The 23,827-nt window shown below is 38.9% G+C and overlaps 1 protein-coding gene across 29 annotated transcripts in view; it reads left to right on the top strand.

Moving 5' to 3' along the window:
• The window catches only part of TENM3 (teneurin transmembrane protein 3), a 770,347-nt gene that overhangs the window by 503,960 nt on the left and 242,560 nt on the right, over positions 1-23,827 (top strand). The window contains exon 1 of one of the 29 annotated variants that reach the window (XM_085545078.1): positions 17,240-17,586. The exons of 27 other annotated variants lie outside the window; for them this stretch is intronic. The gene's annotated coding sequence lies outside the window, so the exon portion shown is untranslated. Of the gene's footprint in view, positions 1-17,239; positions 17,587-20,453; positions 20,473-23,827 lie in introns of those variants that run through there. One more of the 29 variants, XM_085545076.1, reaches the window with a different exon arrangement.

The raw sequence follows: 23,827 nt of genomic DNA, 5'->3' as shown, positions 1-23,827 counted from the left end.
CAGTCTCTCCAGCAGATGAAACCAAAGAAATGAGGTTAGAAAGGTTTTTGGAAAGCGGTCAAACAATATCTGAATACCTGCCAATATGTGGTAAACTGCGTGATAGAATAAATCAATAGAAGTTAATCTTGATGTGACTGAGCTTTCCAGCTCCAGCTAAGGGCATTTGCCTCTGTGTCTGTGGCCCCTATGTTTGGGGATGATGCCGTTCAGATTTTCCCATGCTGTGTTAACTGCTGTTACATCTTTGAAGTCACCAATGCTTCCTCAGTAAAAAGCTGGAAGAATGATTATATGGCATTTTCAGGTTTCGTGCTGATTTGAGTACTGGGATACGATAACATGAATTATTTTTCATCTGTTCAGCAGCATTCCGACTCTGTGGAGGCTGATAGCACTGTGAAAGCTTTTCACATCAGTAAAAGAGTAGACCAAACCTGATAGGTATCAATATCCAACTGAACTCGTTCCTAATGTGAAGAATGATACATCATTTCCCTTAGATAAAGCAAGAAGAACAAGTCTTGAAGCTGAGAGGCACTGAAGATTTCCCCAAGTGGGCTTAGGTTTTCTAGCTGAGGTTTGGAGTATTAATCTTACGTGAAATGAGCCTCTATGGAAAAGACCATTTCTGACTCAACTGCTTGGGTCTTGGAATGTGCATACATTTCCATTTTAGTAATGAAATGCTGATTCATCTTGCAAATTTAACATGGCTTAGTATTAGTGAATTGTATCCTGATGTTGCTTGTGAATTAAAAAGAAAATTAAATATCAAGTAAATGTAGGTGTATCTCCAAACTCCTGCCTTCACTGCTTTCTCACAGGAGTTCACGGTGCCATTTCTGTAATGCAACTGAGAGAGAATTCACCAGAGACCAGTTAGATCTGCATTAGATCCAGGATACGTTCGTATCAGCAGATAAGAGATTCTTCTCTGTAACATCAACAAATTTCAGCATGGCAACTACTGAAACACAGTTAATACAGAGTTTAGCAGTGCAACTTAAGAATGAAGTTTACTTGTACCATATCTGTAGGTTACCACGGTTTCCAAAATAACAATTGGCTTTACAAACACCCAAATGACACTACATAAAGGCACCAGTGGTTACTGCTATGTGAACGCACCACCTTAAAATTAAACAATGTGGAACTGCTGGCGGATTAGGGATGAGCTTCTGTGAGTAATTATTGGACAAACTGAAAATGATGGAAATAGTGAATGTTTACTTTCAAAGTCAGAGACATTCAAAAACAAACAAAAAAGCTGGAAGTGCTGGTTTTGCTGAATTGTACTCTTTGTTTTGGTAGCTTTGTTACTTTAAGTGTACTGTCTCATTTAAACAAAATGCATATTTTGTATTTATTTACTTGTGCACAAAAAGCTTAGCTTAGAAAAGCCCAAAATCTCCATCACAAGAACTTTGCTTCCTCGCTTGGCTTAGCGAAGGTTCTCTGTCAGTCTCACCTTGTTCTGTAATAGACTTCCATTTAGTTAGTGGATGCTACATCACATTTCTTCCTTGATAATGCTTAGTTGAGATTCCCAGAGTCGTGATTTTGTGGAGAAAGTTTTTTAGAAATTCATACTGTATTTCTTAAATAAATTGTTTTTTCCTTGATTTTGTCATATCACCTACACACAATTAGTATCAAAAATGAAGAGCTTCTGCATTCATTAAAATTATGTTACTGCGAGCATTAACTAACCTGTTATGCCAAATTATGCCTACGTATACTGCTCTCATTGTCTCTTGCTGGAGTGATCGATATACAGCCAACAACATAATTTGGTCCCTTTTCATTTATTAGCAGTATCGCAATACTATGAACCAAAGAAGTTGTTCTTGTTTTGTCATTGGTAACAACATTCTGTTTTGATTTATGCATGCTTAATTCCATTCATTTCTGATGCATTGATCTGTAACCAGGCAGAAATGAAATTCACTCCTGAAAAAGAAATAAAATTTTCATCTTAATCAGTCGAGTGCAGCCACCTCTGGGCTGCCTGGCTTACCTACTCGTTTGAGATGAAAATGTTATTCAGTTCAGGGCACAAGAATTATAATGGGAGGAAAAAAAAGTAGTAAAATCACTAATTAAGATACCCTATATAAGATCTGTTTGCTGGTTGTTTGTAGGGCTTTTGTTTTTGTTTTGTTTTGTTTTGTTCAATAAAAGGACTTAATTTGTTGAGACAGGAGCAGGACAGCTGGATTACCTGCAATAATACCCAATTACCAGGCCGTCTGTGATCTTTGTTCTGTTGTTGTTAAAAGATCTCAGAATGTTTCCTTGAGAAGACCGAAGGGAATTTGTGTTTTATGCTGGCTAATAAATAATGCTGACACATTAGTAATAAATAAGGATAATTTCAGCCAGGAAAGCTGTCCTTCTTCAATAGAGATGCCAGTTTCCAAGGGGTGATTCATACTATGAAAGAAATGGACAGAAGGTTGTTCTTGAAGGCAGGATGATTCTGTATTTTGACTCCAGTTTGGGAATCTTAGAAGCTAAAAATGTGACATTCTGTGTTGATTATTTTCTTTGTGCCTCCCACCATAGAGCGTAGTAGACTATTTGCTGCTCTATCTGTCTAGCTATGACTGCCATTTGGACTGTAGCTTGTACCTTGAAAGAATACTTAGTTGTGATGGGAGTGCATTGACTGAAAGGCAGTGGCAGCACAGACCTGGGTCTGCTTAGTTGATGGACTCTGAGCTCTTAATGTCCTTCAGCCAGAACAATTATATTATCACTGTGTGCCTTTATAAGGATAATTTTTCTTTGCAGAAGCAGCAATACATTTCTTTCAAAAATAAGATGGTTAATTCATTTTTTTTTAGCAAGCCTTAAATTGCATTAGTCCAGTGGTTTATTTGGGTCGAACTGATTTTCAGAGAATTTTATTTGTCTTTTGTTGATTACCAGAAGCTTTATTTCTACTCACCTTGTTGTGAAAATTGAATTGATTTTTAATTAAGGAGTCTGTATTTTCCACTACAGATAAGCCAAATTGACCCAGAATATTCTTAAAGCATATGCAGTGGACTGTCTGAATTCCCAAACTGTCACCTCAGGTACTTTGCTAATATGGCATTGATCAATCTACAGATCCCAAACCGAGGAGCGGTGATAGGAGTATCGGCCATTGGATGCTCTACAGGCCAGAAAGATAAATTGTTTGGGTTGTCTTTTTGCAAGTTTAAGGTCACAATTCATTCATCTTGTTACTTTGCTGTATCCCTTTAGTGCCTTCAATTGCAGGATTAAATATTGAATGGTGGCAGATCATTCAATATATGGCTCTTATACTTTGGCATTAGAAGGCTTTTCATGCTTAAAATGGAGCTGTGTGCACACAGAATGCCAAAGGTAATCGTGCTGATGATCTGTTCTGTAAGATTAATCCCACAACAGCATTATCAGGCAATTCTTAACACATCGATTTATCCCTGATATGACACTTCTGAAACAAATGGGTAAATGCTTGGCATATACTAAGCATTTGAGGAGGGAAAAGTGTGGAATTGAACCCTCTACAGAAAAGATCCATATTTAAAATTAACCCAGTAGAAGCTTTCAGTGAGGAGAATTTCAAACTTCTGGATGAAGAGTCATGGCCTGTGAGGCAGGGCTGGCCTGTAGGAAATAAGAGCAGGCTGAGAGAGAGCATTCCTTCCCACAGACCCAATTCCAGTCTCCCACAGGCTTGCTGCATGACTGACTTGCACGGACATTGCATGGTTATACATTTCAGTGGGAGAAGCCCTTGGTGTGTCAGTGCCCCTGGCCTCTCCCACTCTGACAGCCCCCTGGGCACCACCACAGGGCTCTGCTCCACAGCTTGCTGTCACACAAGCCCCTGCCAACATCTGCTTTCCCACCCTTTCCTTCTTGCAGTTGGCCTTGCAAAGCACTGCTTTTCTGTGCTGGTGAAAGGAGCAAGAGCATGTAATTATTATCACCTCTACAAACACCTGCTGCAGTTCTAAAGAATTTTATGTGCCAGATGCAAAAATGTAGCACTTGCAGTAGGTGCATCCATTTGCTGGTTCTGTATCTGATTTTACGACTGTAGTACAAACAGCCAGATGTAGGGAAATGAGTTGTTAGTAAGTCTTAGCTTTATTAATTGTTTTAATACAAGGTTCCTATAATGTGTTGTATTTTGTGTCTTATGCGGGTTTGTTTTAAGCCTGTCTGCAATCAGATAAGAACATCTATGAGCTTCAGAAATGTGGGCTTAACTGCCACTAATGAGAAGGAGCTCCCAAGAAGAAAAAAAAACATTTTGCTTTTTAAAACTGTGTCTGATGATTAAATAGGTATCTCATTTGCATTACATCAAGAGTGAGATCCCATCTCTGTGCTGCATCTGACTGGTGTATCCTTGCATTAGCTACCTATACTGGCCCTATATATATGCTATATTAATTACACTTCCTTTGTTGATGTGTTCAACTGATGAGCAGGAAAGGCTTGGGTACTTCATCAGGAATTGCTTATATAGCCAGGGAGTATATTGCATAAGTAATGACAAGTAATAAGGGCTTGGTACGCTGGGCTGTAAGGTGGCACGCAAGCATTCCAATTTGTATGAAAGGATTTTCTCCATTGGATTGCAGTGCTCCAGACATGTCTACAAATTGTTGCAAAATGAGATGGAAGTGTCCTCTGCTATGGGGTCTCAGAAGGGATTCCCCAAAAGTGACTATGGATGTTTAAGTCACGTAAACATATTGGCATGTGTTTTATAAATGTATGTGTTTAATCTCTCTCTTCCCAAAAAGATCTGAAGTCAAGTATCAGAAGGAGCATCTGAGATGGCTGAATTCTCCACAGTTCAGACAGTGATCCAGGCTGTGGTGCAATCTGGTGCAAACCACATCCCATTGAAATGTGCTTGTACAAGGGGGGATGGTTTCAGGAGGCAAGGCTGACAGAGACCTGGCCAAAGCAGTCCAGTGCAGTGATCTGTCCACGGACACATTTGGAACTCAGAGGTCATCTGTCAAATGCTTCCTTCAGGACAATTTGATTCTGAGTCACTTTTGTTCCATATAAAATACATATGGAGGATACTCTCCTTAGCTTGTTCTTCTGGTCTGTATGTGCCCATTGGGGAAGTATGCCCTCTGTGCTTTTCACAAAACAGAAGTTTCTGGCTTTTAAAAGAGATGAGTCTGGTGAAACTTGCTGTCTGGAGATATTAGAGGAAAATTCTTTTTAATGTTTATTCTCAAACATTAGTTTCTGTTGAGGTCCTTAGGATGAAAAATCTACCATGCTGCTCTTAAGTAGATACTAGAGATGCATGGATTCTGGTTGCCTGCCTGCCTGCCAAAATCTCATCTGGTATGGTTGCAGCTCCTGCTCATGTGCTAGCGTCTGTGAATATCCAGGGCAGCTAACAAGGCTGTTGCTTTCCTTGCAGATTCTTCCTTAAAGCGATTCTTTCCACTGGCCATCTTAATACATTTTAACTTTAAATATTCATTGAATTGAATGAATTAAATTGGGAGTTAAAGCTTACTGATATTCAACACTTCTTTCCTAATGCCAGTAAGACATTTTTGTTGTACAGGAGACCTTTTAAAGTTTGTTTTAAGCTGCTAATGTGCTGTTTATTTTCTAGCGCCAGCATAGTGAAAGCATCCTTGTCAATATTATTGCTGCAAAATAGTATGTATGAAATGCTGTGTGGATGGCCAAGCATGTTTGAAAAGGGAACTTTGGTGTGGATGTCAGTTGTCTTAAATAGGAAAAAATTTTGTCCTGTTCCCTTTGAATTTGGTGACGAATGTTTGATTATATGCAAAGCTTTCTTGTTAGAATCCCAAATAGTCAGATGTGTAGATTTAAAACAAAATGTATAATTAGGACTCTATTTTTCTTTAACTGAAATCCTACTCTGTACCAGAGGAATATTTAAATTCATTTGGATGTTGTTGACATAATCTTCAGTCAACATAAAATACAAGCAGAAGGTCCTTTTGGGGGACCAAGAACCAGTTATAGTATTTGAGCTGCACATTTACTTTTGTGTAACACCTTCCTGTCATCCCAGAAGATGTTCCATTTGTTCTCTCATGGAGTAACACATAAGAATCAGGTGCAGAATACGTAGCAATTCAGATTAAAAAAAAAAAAAAGAAACAAACAAAAAAATCCTTGGTGTTTGAAATAGGTTTTTGTTATAGCAAGATCCTGCATGAGGACGTACTTCTCTGTGACACAGATAGCAGATAAATTGCTGCGCAGGTGTTGTGGTGTAACCACAGCAAATTATCATCAAATCCATTCTTTTTGTTTGTGACAGTGTGGGTTTTTTGGGGGGGTCAGGGGGAGGGCTTGAAGATGAAATAACAGTGATGAGAAAAAGAGCATGTTGCATTCTTAAATCCTGGAGGGCAATAAAATCACAAATTATGTGAGAAGTTGGCTGGAACGGCTTTCCTTCTCTTAAGAAATATGCTTTCATTTTAATGTTGATTTTTCTGGTAGAATGTGATTTAATCTGCTCATTTCCGTAGTCTAGATTCTTTTTTTTTTTTTTTTTTTTCGGTAGCAAAGTAAAATTAGTAACCTCATTATAATGAATAACCTCATTAGGGCTTACTAGTGTTATTCATCACTGCTCTACATTTTTGTCTGTTAGACTGTTATAAATTTGAGGTGCCGTTTTTAAGGCAAAAAGCATTGCTAGCCTGGAGAGTTGACTTCTGATCTATATAAATGTGGACCTGTTGATAAGCAATGTTTGTGACCCGTGACGGGCAGCGTGCTGTTCTGATGGAGCGAATTATTACAGCTCGGGCATGAGGGCTTCTGCTCCACTGGACTTGGAATAGATTAGTAAAGTACTCTCCCAGCTCAAAGGGTTTTAGTTTTTTTCTTCATGATGGATTATAGATAAGCTCATATGCAAGTTTATTGCAAGGTTCCTCTGAGAACCCTAGATTTTATGCATGGAAAGGTCATTTGTAAATGTTCAACATTGTTTTCTTTTTATTATTTTCCCCATAGGACAAGATTGTTCTGTTTTCTGTAAGAGACTAAATTCAGATTTTATAACCACATAGATCCAAAGCTGCACACATTAGTTGGTTTTAGATAGCTGAAGACTCTGTGGTGAAAAATGTATTTGATTTCAGCTCCTAGAGGTCTCTTTTATTCATACTTTACAATCCTCAAATGAGTGTGCAGACTTTATGGAAGCCAGAAGTCTTCAATTCTAAGTTATTGATAGAAGGCCAATCTTTGCCATGCAAGTGGTTTTCTATAATGATACAAACTTCCAAGCACTTATGTCTGATAATGTTTGATATTTCTTTATCAGAGTGGCTTTGAAATGTAGTATTATGGGGCTCTGTTTGAACATATCAGTGCTGGGTTTGGTTACTTTATATTTTCAGGTCTTTGTTTCTAGATCTTATTCCTTTGGGCATAAGATGGCTTTCACTCACTATTAACATCTAGTTTGTTATCATCTGTTTATAAACATTTATATTAACTAGGAAAATCTTCACCTAGGGAAAGTCCAGGACTCGAATGTGTGGAAGCCAGATGTTGCATTCATTATAGTGACATTAGATGATGATTAGTAAACCTGAGAGTTAAAGCAAGAAAAGCAGCTCTGGGATCTGATAAAGGGATGCAACTTCAGGCACTTAAGTTCTTCAAGCTGTTCAGAAACTTGAAATTTATTTGTAAGGTTTGCTAGCAATGTTCTTTCCCATATTTGAGCCTTGCACTGGAACAGGTGTTAGGTAGCACCGTTAGACAGGTATTTAAGTGGTGCATGGGACTCTGACACACCTCACCAGAAGTAACTAATGGGTGTTTTGCCAACTTGGTGATTCTGACCTCCACCATGCTGTAATTTTAGATGATGATTAACAAAATCAGTTGGTCTAAGAGAAGTGAAGTCTGCTGTTTCACAGTGGGGACTGTTATTTCATAGAGTAGAACAAGCGGTTCCTTGTTCATTTGCAAGACAAGTTGTTTTATTGCCTTGAAGAGAGAGGATTATGGGCCTGTAATATATTCTTAAGTTAAGGCTCTGGGAGTTAAAATGGTATTTTTTTGAAAAGGCTGAAAGCAGTACATACTGTCTTTGAAAGTAATTTTTACATTGTGATAGTCTGAAAAAGTCATCTGTCCTCAAGTCACCAGAACATGCAAACCTTTGGCAGGTGGAAGAAATGGATCTTTGGTAGGTTATGAGATTGTATTTGTAACGGAGACAGATTGTTTATAAAGAAAAGGTTAGGTTTCTTCATCCTATAGGAATTTGTGTCGAGCTATGTTCATGATACTCACTAGACACCAGTTCTAAAGTGAGTCATGCATGTTTGCATGTATGTTTAAGATGAGTCACTGAGTATCTGTAACATGCCCCATCTCCCCTGTCCTTTGGTAGTTACGGATTCCTTATTATTAAAATAATGAATATAAGAACTGCTTATTTCTCTCAAAATTTTTGCAGAAGTAAAGATTGGGTGGTGGAAATGTTTCTCATCTTTACCAAGGAAGACATTAAGTAAATATTTTTCTGTAAAGGTGTTAATCAGAATGAATTTCTTACCTCTTTAAAGGTATGTGTATATACATACACCAGTAGAGTTACTCTTATTTGTAAGCATATTGAAACACAGTCCTTAATGTGAATAATGAATTTCTGTAGATTTGCTTAGGGAAGAGCTAGAAATCAGATCTGTGCCACAAGAAACTGCTGCCTTCCCCTTTTAACATGACAGAATGGGACAGAGAGCCCACCTTTACATGCCATTGGAAGATGGCCTCCTGCCTCTTAGTAAATGAGAGGTAATGTTGTCCTGTGGTCAGTCTGAACAAATTACCAGTAAGCCCCGTGACTGGGAGATGTTCATGAAGATGCTTGCTAGTCTTCATCTTCAAGGAGTTGCCAGCTTTCTCTGATTTTGTACTGTTCATGTATAAAGGTATTGACTGTGTCCTGGAGAGCCATATCAATTCCAAGACCTCTGGCAACTTTCTTGAGGAATCTGGTTAGCAGCAACCTGAGCAGCCTGAACAAACAGGGCCTTCAGCACCTGGCTGGAGTTTCTGTACCATATCTTTATCCAAGAAGGTATGGGTGTTTTTCCTGCTGCTTGCTTTAGTTCTGCTCACAGTGCTCTGGAGCAAATATGAAGCCTGCTGAATTCTACAGTGCCATAAAAAGTCAATTCATGATTTAAAATGGTAGATGCAAGCCATTTTTGTGTGCTTCCTTGGTTTGAGCCCTTCTTGTTTGTTTTGATCTCTATTTTTCTCCTGCTCAGTAAGAAACCCCTTCTCATTCTGCAAAATGTAGTGTGTATTTGTTCATTTCTATTTAAAATTATCTCACCTGTGTTACTTTAAAAAAAAAAAAAAAAAAAAAGACATTTTAAAACTTTGTGTGTGAATATTGTCTCTTTAGTGACTGAATTTATCCTCTTCATTTCAAAATCCAGATTTGGTGGTTTAGCTGCATTTCCAGAACTCTTATAAAAAATGCTTTGTCAGTGGGCTGTGTAGGATTGCTGTCATTTAGGAGACTTAAAAATAGATAAATTGTCTAGAAGATTAGGCTATTGAAGAAATGTTGCTGTTAAAGCTCCTCTCTGAATGCAAACTTGAGACCTAGACACCAACACTTTGGTGCAGTCAGAAGCCATTAAATGGCCAGTGTGTTGCTTTTCGTCGTAAGTGGAAAAACTACTGTGGAGCTGCAGGAGAGCAGGCTTCAAGACACAAAATCCAAAAGCTCACACTTAGAACTTTTCTGCAGAGACGGGAGTTATTTTGTGAGTGCTGACATTGTACTGCTCAATTAGCACTAGGAGTGCTTTTGTCAGGTGTGGATAAAAACGCATTACCTACCTGCGGTGTGGAATGGCTTCCTGACACCCCCTGTGGGTTCCGTTTGCAGGACTCACAACAAGTCTGTCTTCTCAGGTGGGAAAGCATTTCCAGCGGGAGAACATAGTGCCAACAGTTCTACGCTACCCTTTCAAGCCAGTGACAAACCTCTGAGTAACATAGATGATTTTACCAGCTGAGCAAAATATGAGTAGTGGTGTAGAGCTGGCTTTACCTTGCCATTTGGGGCGCTTCGGCCCCTCATGGCAGTGGGAGTGAGTACCAAATCTGCTGAGATAGTGCTGACCTGACCCAGTATCAGAAGAGACATTACTTGGAAATAGTTTTCATTACTCGTTTTCTCAGTTTGTCTGTTCCAGCCATTTCCCACATGAGTTATTCTTAATGCAATACAAGCATATATTTCTGACAGCAGGCTGCAGAAAGTGCAGCTTACAGAGCTCAGAGCTTTAGTATTTTGCCCCAGCAGTCCAGAAAATTATAATATGTTCCTAGAAATCAATAAGTGCAGCCAGAATGCAATTCTCCCACCTACAAAAAGCTCTGTAGTTGTTTTTGCAATAGCTGGCAGTCTGCGGTCCTAAATATTTATGGCTTCTTCCCTTCCTTTGTCACTTTGGCTTGATCTGCCTTGTAGAAATGCCTTGTCAAGAGGTGGCCCTCTGAGTCCGTACCTACTTACACTTCTGTGGCACCAGTGTTAGTCCCTGAAGATTGTGGCCCGCCGTGCAACTGATCCTAGTTACATTTATGGCTGAATTTAACTGAAGGAATTGCAAATTAAACACCCTCAGACACACCTGCTTTACAAGACATGAAATGTCTGAACAGAAGTGTTCCTTGTGAGACTGTGTGGAGCACAAGGAGAGAAGTCTGAGAAATTCCGAAGCGTGACCCAAATATCAGGTCCCTTCATGGCAGCTTAAACAGGTAGTACAAAATAACACTAAAAATGTCTTTCCCAAGCTGTGTGAACAAAATTCTTTATTACATGAAACCAAAGTTGACATTAAAAAGCTGATAAATCATATTTTACAAACTTTTGTTCATTGTTAGGAGCAGTAGATGCTTATACTTTGCATACAATGATATCTTCCCTCTCTTCCACCTAATTTCAGACATTTTTTTTTCTAACTAATTGGGTTTTCATACATTCCATTTATTATACTGGAAGTTTAATATTTACACCACGTAACGTGCTAATCGATTAGTAGAGGGCCAGACCCTGTGACACCTTTTCATCATGCAATTTTACAGGCCTAGTTAATCTTTTTCCCTTGTGAACCCCACCACATTGCCTATAGACAAAGTACTTGAAGTTCCTTAAAGGCACAGATTGCCTCTGAAGGTCTACATTCCAGTTCTTGTTGATAATTCTTGCAGTTTTATTTTCACATGGTGTATTCTTCCAGTCTGTGATGGTTGATGTGAACTTGTGCATAAGGTGAAGATTTTTTTGTTGCTCTTTCAGAAATCCAGTTCTTCCAAATCCATTTTTGTGTATGTGTGTATATGTGGAATGGCTGCTGGTTTGCTAAGCTGCTCCTTAATGAGCCTCAGGAGACTTGGACACTATGCACTGCTCGGTGAGAAACCCTGCAGCACAGTGAGCCCAGTCTGCAGGAACAGTTAGGGGCCTTGAGGTGGGTATGGGTCTGAGCATCACCAGTTTCTGGGGAGCAGTCCCTCATTAGCACTAGGAGACCAAAGGTGGTTGAAAGTAGATGGAGAAGCTTCTTCCTACTGGCAGCACTGAGAGCTACATATCATGCTGTTCTGTTGGGGGATGGGTTCTGTTTGGGTCAGGCTGGGGTCCATCCTGAAATGATGTTGAGGATGGAATGGTTTCCCTGTGGACTCGGGGAGCAAGAGTTCAGGCTGCTGTGACATGGGAGATGGATGCAGGGGTCGCTTGTGGAGTGGGAACAATGTATACTGCAGGGTGACAAAAATGTTTTTTCACAATAAAAATATGACATACTTTTGAAAAATTGTTGTAGTTTAGCTTGGGCCAGCATTGTATTGCTTTGTCCTTCTCTAATGCAACTTTCTAACCTTCAGGAACCACAGGAAAGAAAACAAAAAAGAAAGCCTTGAGTGTGTTTTTTTATGTGTTTGCTTTTGCTTTGTTTGTGTTTTTAAGAAGCGATGTAGCTGAAGTCGGTAAAAATGTGTTTTAATGTTTTGATTTCAAATTAATTTGCTGATTTAATCAGCCAAAATTAGTCTTGGAACTGGGAAGGATTACTGTTTCACAACTTGAAAACATTACTCCTGTCTGAGTACTATCAGCCTGTTAATTCCAGTCAAACACTTAGCAAATTGCAGGAATCATGCATTTAATATCCAATCCCATTTTCTTTTGCAAGAGCTCATCATATTTCTCGGGCAGCAAGTCAATGTGGAAGCATTTACGTAGCTTCCTCCTCACTAAGTCCATTGTATCTGTGTCTTTGGTCATGGGTCTTCTCTGTTAATATGTCACAGAAAGAGCAAAGCACATCACTAATCGGGAGGTTAAAGGGGACTTGCTGAAATGGAACTCTGTAAGCCAGACTTAATATGAAAGGACAAAGGAAAGCAAGAAAGAGACAAAGAAAAGAGAACAGTGGCAGCTTTTTCTGCATTGAGGGTGAGGGTAGCCTGCATGTCTCTGGCTCATTCAGTTCCACTTTGTCCAATTTAACAAATTCACCACATTTTTTTGGATGTTTTCCTCATACCAAACGTTTCTAAACTCTGATTTGCATCTTTACCACTATAATATCTGTAATAGATAAACACAGTACTTAGCAGCGTTTCAGAGAAACCAATAGAATGACAGGCTTATTTACACTGAAGTGAAGAGCAGAGCTGTCCCAGTTTATAGTGACCCCAGCTGATCGATCTGCGTGTTAAAAAGCAGCACAGTGCAGTCTTGCCACTTCGAGTGCAGAAGTCTGTCTGCATTAGCCAGGAGCTTCACCCAGCCTAATAGACCTTGTCAAGAGGTACAGCACAGTGCTAACGCACTTTGATGCTTTTCAGCTCTGAGGTCCTTACATACTTGCCAGGTCAGGTGTTTTAGCATCCGTATGTAGACATCCATCTGTAGATGTGTAATTTGTAAATGGAAGAAAGCTGTGTCTCCATTTTGTGGAATAAGGAGCAAGTACTTGCAAAGGTAAGTAAGCTTTTTGTTAAGCGTGCTCGTCTTAGAACCTCTGGTTTCTGACAAGAAAAAATGTTCAAGAAATTCAAGAACAGAGATGCAAGTTGCAGATTACTATTATCCTCACATTGTCATAGTTAATTTGCATATTGCTTGTATGGTGACTATTGTTTCAGTCCCACTGATATTACCAAGAAATAAGATTCATTGTCCTTGTAGCAATTTATTAAGACCTGACTAAGATGGGAAAAAAAACTTACTCTTTTTATTTAGGTAATTTTGATATTGTCACCTATGTAGCCTAGTGTACATAATATTTTTTCAGTCATTAAAATCATTAGTGGTGAATAATGCATTGTGAGAAATCACTGTGAAACAATCTGCCACCTGTCAACTCATTTCTTTCGTGTCATTTCATTCAATTTAAACCTGTTTGACGTTGTCCGAGTTAACAAGTTACTCTCTTCTGTTCAGCACCTACTGGTAGCAACCCATAAATCAATGTCTCATCCGGAAACATGAAAGACCTCATTAAATCTATTTTTGTGTGAGTTAACAGATCTCCAAATTAACCTTTCTTTAAAAATAAAATGAAATGAAATACGGTAGTAGAGGTCAGCCTTTTCATACAGCAGGGTTTGCTGACCACAGAGATTTTCAAGCATGATGGCACATTTGACTGCACGGTTGTCTCATCATTTTGGCAGTGATCTGTTTGATGCCAGCAAGGAATGCTAAGGCTCTAAATGTCTGAAATGTGTTAACACGTGGTGGTGTGGGGTGGTGGTTTGTTTTCTTAAGCAGGAAGTGAGAAATGGAAGTGACAACGTCCATGCATTTCTTTTTCTTTTTTTTTTTTTAACAGCAGTGAACTATTGATATAGAAAGACTTGGCTGGTAAAGCTGGGGGAGGAGCCCTCATCTCTCCATTCACATGCCAGCTCCTTGAATAGCAACACGATGTTTCATTTTATAGTTTCCGTTATTTATTTTCTGTTAGAATTCTCTGCCTTTCACTAATAGGTAAATCTAAATAAGTAGGATTTCAGAAGATAGTTGCAAGAAGGGAACATACTGAAAGCCATGTTTTGTTAGAATGTGGATTGTTAACAGATTAAAGATAATTAAGTAAATCCTGTTTTTCCATTTTTAAGGGAAAAACCTATTAATGCTGGTAGTCTGAATGATATTCAGCGACGTCTGAAAATGTAGAAAAAATATTGCTGAAAAGTTATTTCAAGAGCATTGCTTTTTCAGTGCAAGATACAGAAGATAATGTGTTTCCAGCATAAATCACAAATCTAATTCATCTACGTTGTACCTAAAAGACAAATGACAAGCATTTTCAAAGTTTGAAAAGTTTGAAAATTGAAACGTCTACAAATAAAAACACTTGAGTAGCATCAATTAAAGGTAGAAGAAAACTTTAATAAAGTGTTAAGAAAACTGAAGATGCTGAGTAGAAATAGCATCTTAGTAACAGCATTGTTACAATAATGTCTGTATTTTCCAATATTCGTCTTATAGAATTTGTCAAGTACGGAACGGGAAGGAGTAGAAATATTTTGTTGCAGGGTGGGAGAGAGCGTAAATTTGGTTCTTACTTTGGTTTCAGTTTTTGCTGCGCTGAGCCAGATTTGTGGATTTGTTTTTGGTCAGCCTAGGTGGTATGTTCTTTTGTTTTTAACACAGCACAACCAACAAATAGTATACTTATATTTGAAGAGTGCATTGCATGGCCATGGTGCATTCTCCCCTCTCTTTGTCACTACTTAGAACATGATACCATTAGTTATATTATTTCATGGCTGGTTCTAAAAACTGTTGAACTCGGCAACATCCATGATAAAATCACACTGGGGGAAGCTTTGACTGACTGAGAACCTACCTATAATATCTAAGTAGCAGAAAACTGTGTTATCACATGTGCAATCACTACTAAAACGACTTTAATTTTAAAAAAAAAAAAAAAAATGTACATAAAACAGATGAGTTGTGTCCTTTTTGGAGCTGGCTTTGATCTGACATGGGGCAGTGCTGAGCTCTGCTCACGGAGGCACCCCTGCAGCTCCCTGCTTCTAAAACCTTCCTGGGAAAGCCCAGTCCAGCTTGCATTAAAAATAAGCAAAGACCTGGATAAACAGCTCTTCCAGTTTTTAGAGCTGACTTCCACAAAGTTGTCCAACACCAAAAATGGTTTTAAAGAAATGAAATTAAGTCAGTGCTGGTTCCTCGTGCTTTATAAATATTAACTGTATAATTTCAGCTGTACAAGGCTGAAATTTTTTCTGGCAAAATAACAGGACAAATGAAGAATCAGTAGTGTGAATTTGGGCATGACCAATTTGATGGCACTTCTTAGCATCAAGAAGCCATCTCTACAAGTTTATACCCCCTGCCTGGAGGTGTTCAAGGCCAGGCTGGATGGGGCTTTGGGCAGTGTGGTCCAGTGGGAGTTGTCCTTGCCAGTAGCAGGAGGATTGGAACAAAATGTTTTCTAAGGTCCCTTCCAACCCAAACCATTCAATGATTCTGTTCTATGATTATGGAAGATTTTCAATTTCTAGAATTTCTTTTATCTTTTATCCAAAAATCAAGTTAAAGCAAAATCAAGTTTAAGGGAAATTTATTTAATGGCATTCCCATAGCCTGATGCTTACGGTGGTACTTTTGAGTCTGTTTTCCATGCAAGACCACAGACCTTAGCAGGTTTATGCTGTGTTAAAATTACATTCTTTGTTTAAAAGTCATCCTGAAGAAAGATAATAAGAAACTTATAATGTCTACCTCATTTGCAGCAATTGCCTGTAGGCTATTCTGTCAGAGGCACAGTTAAAATAATTGATATAAAATCCTTTGCACTGGGGAGGAATGTGATACTTCTGTCCATCCACAAAATGGTAGCCTTACAGTAATAATGAAATAACTAAAAAGGAAAAGGTGCTCTGTATATTAATCTCTTTCTCTGTGATTTTTTTCTTATACCTTTAACAGAGCTCTAACCTTTAAGTGTTCTCTGAGTTGAACAGTTTTTTATCATCCAGCTGTCTAAGGATTGTTTTACTTCACTTAATATTTCTTTTGATGCACTGGATTTGAGCTATTTATGGGATTTAACTCTTGTGCTAAATGCAGGAGCTTAATAAATCGTTATTGGGGGATGTATAGCATGAATTCAGTAGAATAAATGAATATGACCTAATTAGGAGAAAATAAAAAACTGGCTCTTCCCAACAAATCGATGCTTATTTCTTTTTTCATACCTTTCTCCCGCTAAAAAAAAAAAAAAAAAAAAAAAAAAAAAAAAAGTGCCAAATGTCTGCTTCAAAAACAAAGCTAATCTTGATCATTTGATACGGTTGTTTTTCCCAAAGTTTCAGTATTACAATGAGAAATACAGTATCTTTTTAAGGGCAAGACAAAATAGCATAGTTAGGACAGTCAAATATCAAGCTGCACTGGGAGGGGACGGTCCCATCCCGCTTGGCTCCAGTCTGACACAGCAGTCCTTTCTTTTGCAGACAATGATTGCAAAGATGTAGGGTGTGCCAGGTCAGTGGTGACCAGGGCTGATGGCTGATGCCAGTGTATGCAGTGCTGGTGCCTCCTTGATCCTGAGTCCAGCCATGCGGTGCCTGTCATTCCTTTGTATGGGTGCAGGCTTTCATCCAAATTGTTGATGAGCCAGTTGAGGACACTGAGCCAGCAGAGGATGATTCCACACTCCTCCTCCTCCTGCTTCTTTGGATAGTTTCCTGAGGGGTTAGTGCTTGGACTTGCTTCCTGCAGAGTCAGATGAGCAGCAGTGTTGACATAAGACAGGAGGCAGGGCTTTGGAGACAGCAGCATACCTGCAGTGGCACCAAATATTTTAGTGTCAGCTTTAATGGGAATGTGTCTTAGCTCTAACAAAAATTACATTCCGTCCCCCGGCAGCTGAATGAGCTCAGCCTGCAGCTGCACAGCAGAGCTGACGGAGGCAGGATGGAAGGCAGGCAGGAATCCGTGGCTGGAAGGGGTGGGAAGCAGGGCCTCCCCTTTTGGCAACCGCTAGCTGTTAGACTGGCACGGCTGTAATGTGAGACTGCTCTGAGCTTACTGAGGAATGTGGAAGTGTCTGCTTTGGTTTTACATCATCTGATTTGTGCTCACTTGCACTTCCTCATCACTCATCGCAATTTGTATTTCAATTACAAAACTATTTTGTGAGATGGAGGAAGAAAGAAATTCATCCAAAACCAAAATTCCAAAGTTCAAGTTGGATTTGGTATAAATAACTACCCAGCCAAAATATCTAGTCTAGAACTAAATGTCAGCGGATGTCAGGGCCTGATGGTGCCCTTGGTACAGGCATAGCAGGCACAGCTCATGACACTGCCTCACAGTGGAGGTGACTTCCTCTTCTAGGAAGGCACATGCCGTTGTGGGAATTCATGCTGCTTGCTTCTTTCTTCCACCGCATTTTCCCAGGCTTCAGAAACCAGGGCTCGGGTTAGAACAGGCAGACCTGACACTTTTGATCTGGTTCTTGGATCTGGCAGGTAAGTGCTCCTAAATGGGAGACAGCGTGGCAGTTGTGTCTGACGTATGTTCTTCCCACTCCAGCTTGTCGCTTGCCGGTTTCCTTTAATGATTCTCTTGTGTCTGTTTATCCATCTCAGATTCTTCAGAATGACACCTCTGTTTCTACAGGCTTTCCTAGCACTGCTGATGTCCATGTGGCTCCGGCTGAGTGGGCTTGCTGTCACACAAGTCACTTTCTCCCACATGAGTGAGCAATGCATGGGATGTAACAAGTGTCGTTCGATCTGTGCCGGGTAGGTCCGACAGCATCAGGACCGATCTGAGAAAAGGCAACTCATTTTGTTATTGTCTGTGTTCTAGGAATGGTTACAGTTTTCAAGGCATACAGTGACTGACTTCAGACTAGTTAATATCCAGAGGATATTGGTCTGCTGCTTATCCAGCCAAATCAGGTATATTGCTTGGAGCATAGGGTCAGGAATGCCTTTGAGATCAGCCTGCCAGAAATACAGGCCGCTTTCTAGTGATCCAGAACAGGCTGTTTTACTGGGGAAGGTGAAGTACACAGCCTTCTTGGAAGCTATGATTACAACTTCCAGTTAAGGCTTTCTAGATTTAGTTTTTAATACTGAAATACATCGTTTATAGCTTTTAGGATTATCACCTCCCTGTGCTTAGGCAGCTATTGGAACACCCATCTTAGAGCTGAGGTAACTTTATCCTGTACGTTAGTCATCCCATATACATTGGCGAGTTATGAGTCAATGCTGCCTCATTTGAAAGCAACCATATAAGATTTGTGAGACCGATGAAAGTTGCTTTCTTTTCTTCCCAAATTCATTTGGATTTCCAATTTCAATTGGATTCACCCCATATTTGAGCAAGGAGGGAAAATTTTTTGTAACTTTACTCAGATATGTGGAATTGTAGACCTCGATTTGGAAATGAATGTTGAATGCTGTGTTCAAATAATGTTACCGAGAAAAATGTAACTGAAAAAAAAAAAAAAAGGGTATGAAATTAAAAGTAAGCCTGGTTTTTGGTAAGCTTTGTTCAAACAATTGTACTGGGGAGTCTGTGGAATTTCCTGGGGTGTGCACTGAGTCATACTTATAAGACAGCAGCCACTTACAATCCAGAGTGCTATCAAAGAAATAATGTGAAGAACTGTTTGTTTTCTACTAGTTTTGTCAACCTGCAGTTACCCATATTCCATCTGAAAGCATCCTTGCCTTTTCCTAGTACTTCTGACCCCACCATGAGTTTTAGAGTTGAAAAGCTGAATGTTCTAGCCCTATACTGTTGAAAATTAAATATCCCTATTTACCTTAAGTCTGAAATTCAAAACTAGTAAATACAAAACTGAAAGTTTCAGAGTTAGCAGTATAAAATGTGATGAAATATAAAATGTGAATCAGTAAAAGGCGTTTTTTATTTACAGCCTATAAATAAGTAACAAATATATGAGTAAAGGCGGCACTACAAATATAACCTTTCCTATTATGATTTCAGAGTTTTGTATTATTGTTTCATACATTCTGTTTTATACAAAATGTATCTAAGTAATGTTTAGTCCATACTTGTACAACTCTTTTGTCACTGGTACCAGGGGCTCTAGGCTGGTTAGGCTCTGTCATATGGTCCAGCCACCAGAAGGCTTAGGGTGAACTTGAAACCTCCTTGTCTCAAAATGGAGCACTTAGGGTAAAAAAGCAAAATCAAAGCTCACCCTCTGAGCTCAGCAGCCAGCTGCTTTATCATGCCCAACATAATTGGACTGCCTTGCTATTTTTCTGAATCCTATATGAGGCCAGACCCACAGTACTTACAGAAGCCTTTCTGCTCTTGTTGCAAGGTTGTACAGCCCTGTCATTTATGTCTCTTCACATGGGAGGATTTTTCTCCCACTACCAAATTTCTTCAAGTGGATTTCCCATACCAAAAGTGAAAAGGGAAATATGATGTCACACAATGAGAAAAGGAATTCTAGCATCTTCTCAGAGCAGACAAAGTTCTTTTTAGGCACTTTTGCAAGTGCATCTTGATTAGATTCCTGGTTCATAACAAGAGTTGTTTTCATTTTGCAACTCTAAGCACAAATATGGTACATTTGTTAATGAGCCCTAAATTAAATAATAATAAAAGAAACCTTCAGCCTTCTTGATCCCGTTACTGGGATCACTTGGATACCACAAGAATGTGTATAAAAGGTAAACAAGAATATTCATAGCAATATGGCTGAAGTCTTTCCTTTTATTTCTTTTCTTCCGTTTGTGTGGGGTGGTATTTTGTTTGGCAAGGCACTTAAAGAACAAATGGTAATTTGAGGATGAGTAATGGTGATTCAGCAAGGAGGTGTTTCCCAGACTACAGGGAACTGGGAATACAGAATCACATGAAGCTGGGGCTTAAAGGAATTCCTGCAGCTTACTGGGTCTGAACTTCTGTGGAAAGCAGGACCTTAGGCTGAGATTATCCATGGCTTTGTCAAGCCAAAATTAAAATAACTTCCACCAAGGGAGGTTCCACTGCTTCTTTGGGCAACATAGTCTCATTTTTACTTCTAGTACTGAAATGTTTTTTAATATCCTGCAGCTGCTTGGCCCGTTGCCTGTAGTCCTACGTCACTATGTCACCCCTATGAGGAGACTGCCTCCTCTCCTTTATCATCATTTTGTAGGCACCAGGAGACTGTGTTGTTTTCTTCCCTAGTCTGCACAGACTCCTTTCCTTCAGCCTTTCTTCATGGGGCAAGTTCTCTCCTGTTGGGTCTCCACTGGGCCCTATCCAGTTGCCAGATGCCCCTCTGAGCTTGAGGGGCCAAATGCTTGATGTGTTTCTGCAGTCATCACCTTGGAAGTACTTGAGGAGACAAATGTCTGTGATTTTGTGAAACCCATCAGGTTAGTGCTACTTGCTGCAGATTATCTAATATATTATTTAAACCTGTTAATTCATATATGACTTAAATAGGCAATGAGATTGCTTTTATTTTATCTGAAGACATATGTATTTTGGTGCAATACTTAGCAGAGTTAAAACATTTTAATTATATATGTTCATACTTTTGCTGTCATACTTTAATGTAGGTGCTAGGGTTTGGAGTTGCAGGGGAGAATGAGGTTTCTCTTATCAAACAGGGGAGACTATCCATTTGTTCCCTTATGACTCCAACAATTCAAAACTGCTGTTGCATCAACTAGTACTGAGATGTGAGTGGTGATTGTAAACAATCAGCTACATACTAAAACACATTTTCAGGCACCAGCATGACATCATTAGGGTTGTATTCTAGAGTTGAACTGCAGTCCCAAAAGTAATAATAGAAGGGGTTGTTTTTTTCATGGAAGTCCAACAAATAAAAACGTGCTATAATCTTAAGACAATGACTGACGGCATTTGTATTACTTACATATCCTAAACCCTGATGTTCCCTGACTCACATTAACCTCTTGCACAAGGATCACAAGTCTTCAGAGGATCTCTTATATCTAAGTAATTTACTTTCTGTCAAACATATAAAACAAATCTCAGTAATACTTGCCGCTAGGGGAGAGAAGAAACTTGGACAGGAAATCTCTTATCATGGCCTGCCCTGCAGTTTAACTGTCCAGATCAGACAGATATGAAAATCCTTGTTTCAACACTCATAACTATGGCTAGACCAGTTCTTGGTTAAATACCGAGAGTCTGCCATGATCTTGGAGGGGAGAAAAGGGATTCTGTCACAAGATTGTGAGTAGAGACTTTTAGAATTGCATGAAATAAGCCAGGGTAGGATTAAGCATGGCAGAATTTCATATCTTTATGTACAGGTATTGGTGTCTAGTTTTAGCTCCCTTTAAATGTAAATTAAGCACAGTTGCCAGGCAGCAAAATGTTTGGGGACATTCCAACTTTCTTATGTACTTCCTTAATTGTTGCTCTTCTCTTCAGTAACTCTACCAGGCTTCACTTTGTGAGTTCTAGGTTAGCATTCCTCATTTATAGCTCTAAATCTCACTGAGATGGTCTGCAGTTACTCTGTTCTGTAATGCATTTTTTTGCTGTTAACTTTTACATTTTAAACTTTTTTCGTAATTATTTGATGTTATAAATATATCTGTATGACCTTAGCTTTCATTATGCAGGTGGATCGCTTTTGTTGATGTCTTTCTTGCTTCTGAGCTTATTTCTATATTTTTCCCTGTACAAGAACACATCTGTTTTTGCCTTAAAATGTAATTATTCTAAATACACATTCATTTGTGTTTTGTTTTGTTTTTTATCTTTATTCTGCTGGCACTACAGAGTAGAATTTGTCAGCCCCAGTAAATCTTATTTAAGAGCATATTTTCTCTTTTTTCCCATGAAGAAAAAGAGAAAATACCTATGGTCACATTTAAATGGAAAAAACAAAAAACAAAAAACAAAACAACAACAACAAAAAAAAAACTGAAGGAGAATAACTCTTCAGCACCAAACTTTCCTAATTTTGTTATCTCACAAATAATTAAAACATAGAGGAAGTCATTAGGGACTGTATCCTTAGATGCATTCCAAACTGCTTGTCTTTTTACATTTTCTCTGTATTAGGAAGATAGCTGTGTATAGATTTGTTTGGATAACGACTGGCTTTGGCAGTGGAATAAGATGTAAAGGCTTTCAGTGCTGGGAGGAGAGAGGTTAAATGCCTCCCCAATTTGAAAATGGGTGAGTGTACTTCAACAGTGACCTGTGCAAAATCTAGTGTTTAATCATGGTCCTTATTCTATCGCTTAGTGACAGCATCGCCAAGCCAATTACAGCAGCATCCAGGCCAATCAGAAGCTCGGCAGAACAAAGACCAGAGCTATTCATTTATCCTAGAAGTCAGAGTGTCTCAAAATTGAGAGCTCTGACAACAGCTGGATTGCTGCTGCTGTTGATTTGCTGCACAGTGGACAAAAGTAATTTTAGTTTCCGATGCTGTCAGTCTGGCGTTGTTCACATACGTGGTTTTACTATATAAAAATGTCATATCTTACAGGGGGGTTATGTAGTCAGTGGTTCTTTTTGCTTTGTTGTTAGAATAGAATGAGAGCAAAAACTCCTAAGAAGTTGTTAGCTATGGGAGGACAGACTTGGGAAAACCATTCCATCGTGCACAGTGCCAGACTCTCATATTGAAAAGCTTTGGCTGAAATACTGGGACATATAGATAATATGGTCGCAGAAAACTTGCCAAGGAAATTGGAGTCTGAAATGCAGAAAACTGTCCAAGACCAGGCCTCAGACATGCTGCATTCATTACAAGCAGCTGTGCGCATAAGGAATATTTCTTTATGCCACACAACTCAAGCCACTGCAGGCTGTCACTGTCATTTTCATACCAAATAGCTGGCATTTTAAGAAAACGGAAAGCATGTAGCTAAAACAGGAGTTGAAATGACTGACAGAGGATAATTTGAGGGAATTTTGATGGTTACTGAGTGCATACTGTGTAACTGCCGAAATGCACTTACATTCAGGATATTTCTTTATGTATTAAAACTCACTAAGAAAAGAAAGATTTTGAGTTGATAATGGTTGGATGCTTACTGTAAATCATAGGTGCATACCTTAAAAGGTTCATTAAAGAGCCAGAAAAGGGAAATGAATAAGACACTATTATTGTTTTGAGCATTAGGATTTTAAATTATTGACATATCCTTTTAAGATAAATTCAAATATGCCTCCATTAGGGGGAGTTACACCTTCATCACTAAGTGCTTCAGATTTTTCAGAACATAGTTTGGTATGATACCTTTTCTCTTGGATGTTTCTGAATCCTTTCAGAGTACTCTGTTACAGCTCATACCATCTTTTTCCACTGCACTGGGGACGCATTTTTAGCCTAATAAATCATGTAAGCATGCAAAGATTGCTGTGAAGAAGAGGGCCCAACTTTACTTCTTTCTGAGTACTTAAGGAAAATATTATCTTAATAGTAAAAGATATTTTTATTAATTGAAGGAGATGTCAGAATAAACTATAGGTGTTGAGATTTAGAAAACCTGGAGGAAAATTCTCTCAAGCAGTTTTTTTTTGCCAATCTTTTTATTTTTTCTCTTTGAAACATCTCCTGCTGCAGAGTAGTTCAGGACATCAGTCAGTGTCTGTGTTGTTTACTTTTGGAGAGCTTTAAACAGCAGCATGACCCTCATAGGGGATGCTAGCATGAGCATGATCAAAAAGGCAAGAAACCTGATAGACTTTAACCACTGAATTCTTGTGCCGGGATTTAAATTATGATAGTTT

Source organism: Coturnix japonica, chromosome 4, assembly GCF_054131305.1.
Source record: "Coturnix japonica strain WE chromosome 4, WE-NBRP24, whole genome shotgun sequence".
Lineage (NCBI taxonomy): Eukaryota > Metazoa > Chordata > Aves > Galliformes > Phasianidae > Coturnix > Coturnix japonica.
Note: the sequence above shows the minus strand (reverse complement) of the source record. Positions and strands in the feature narration are given on the sequence as shown.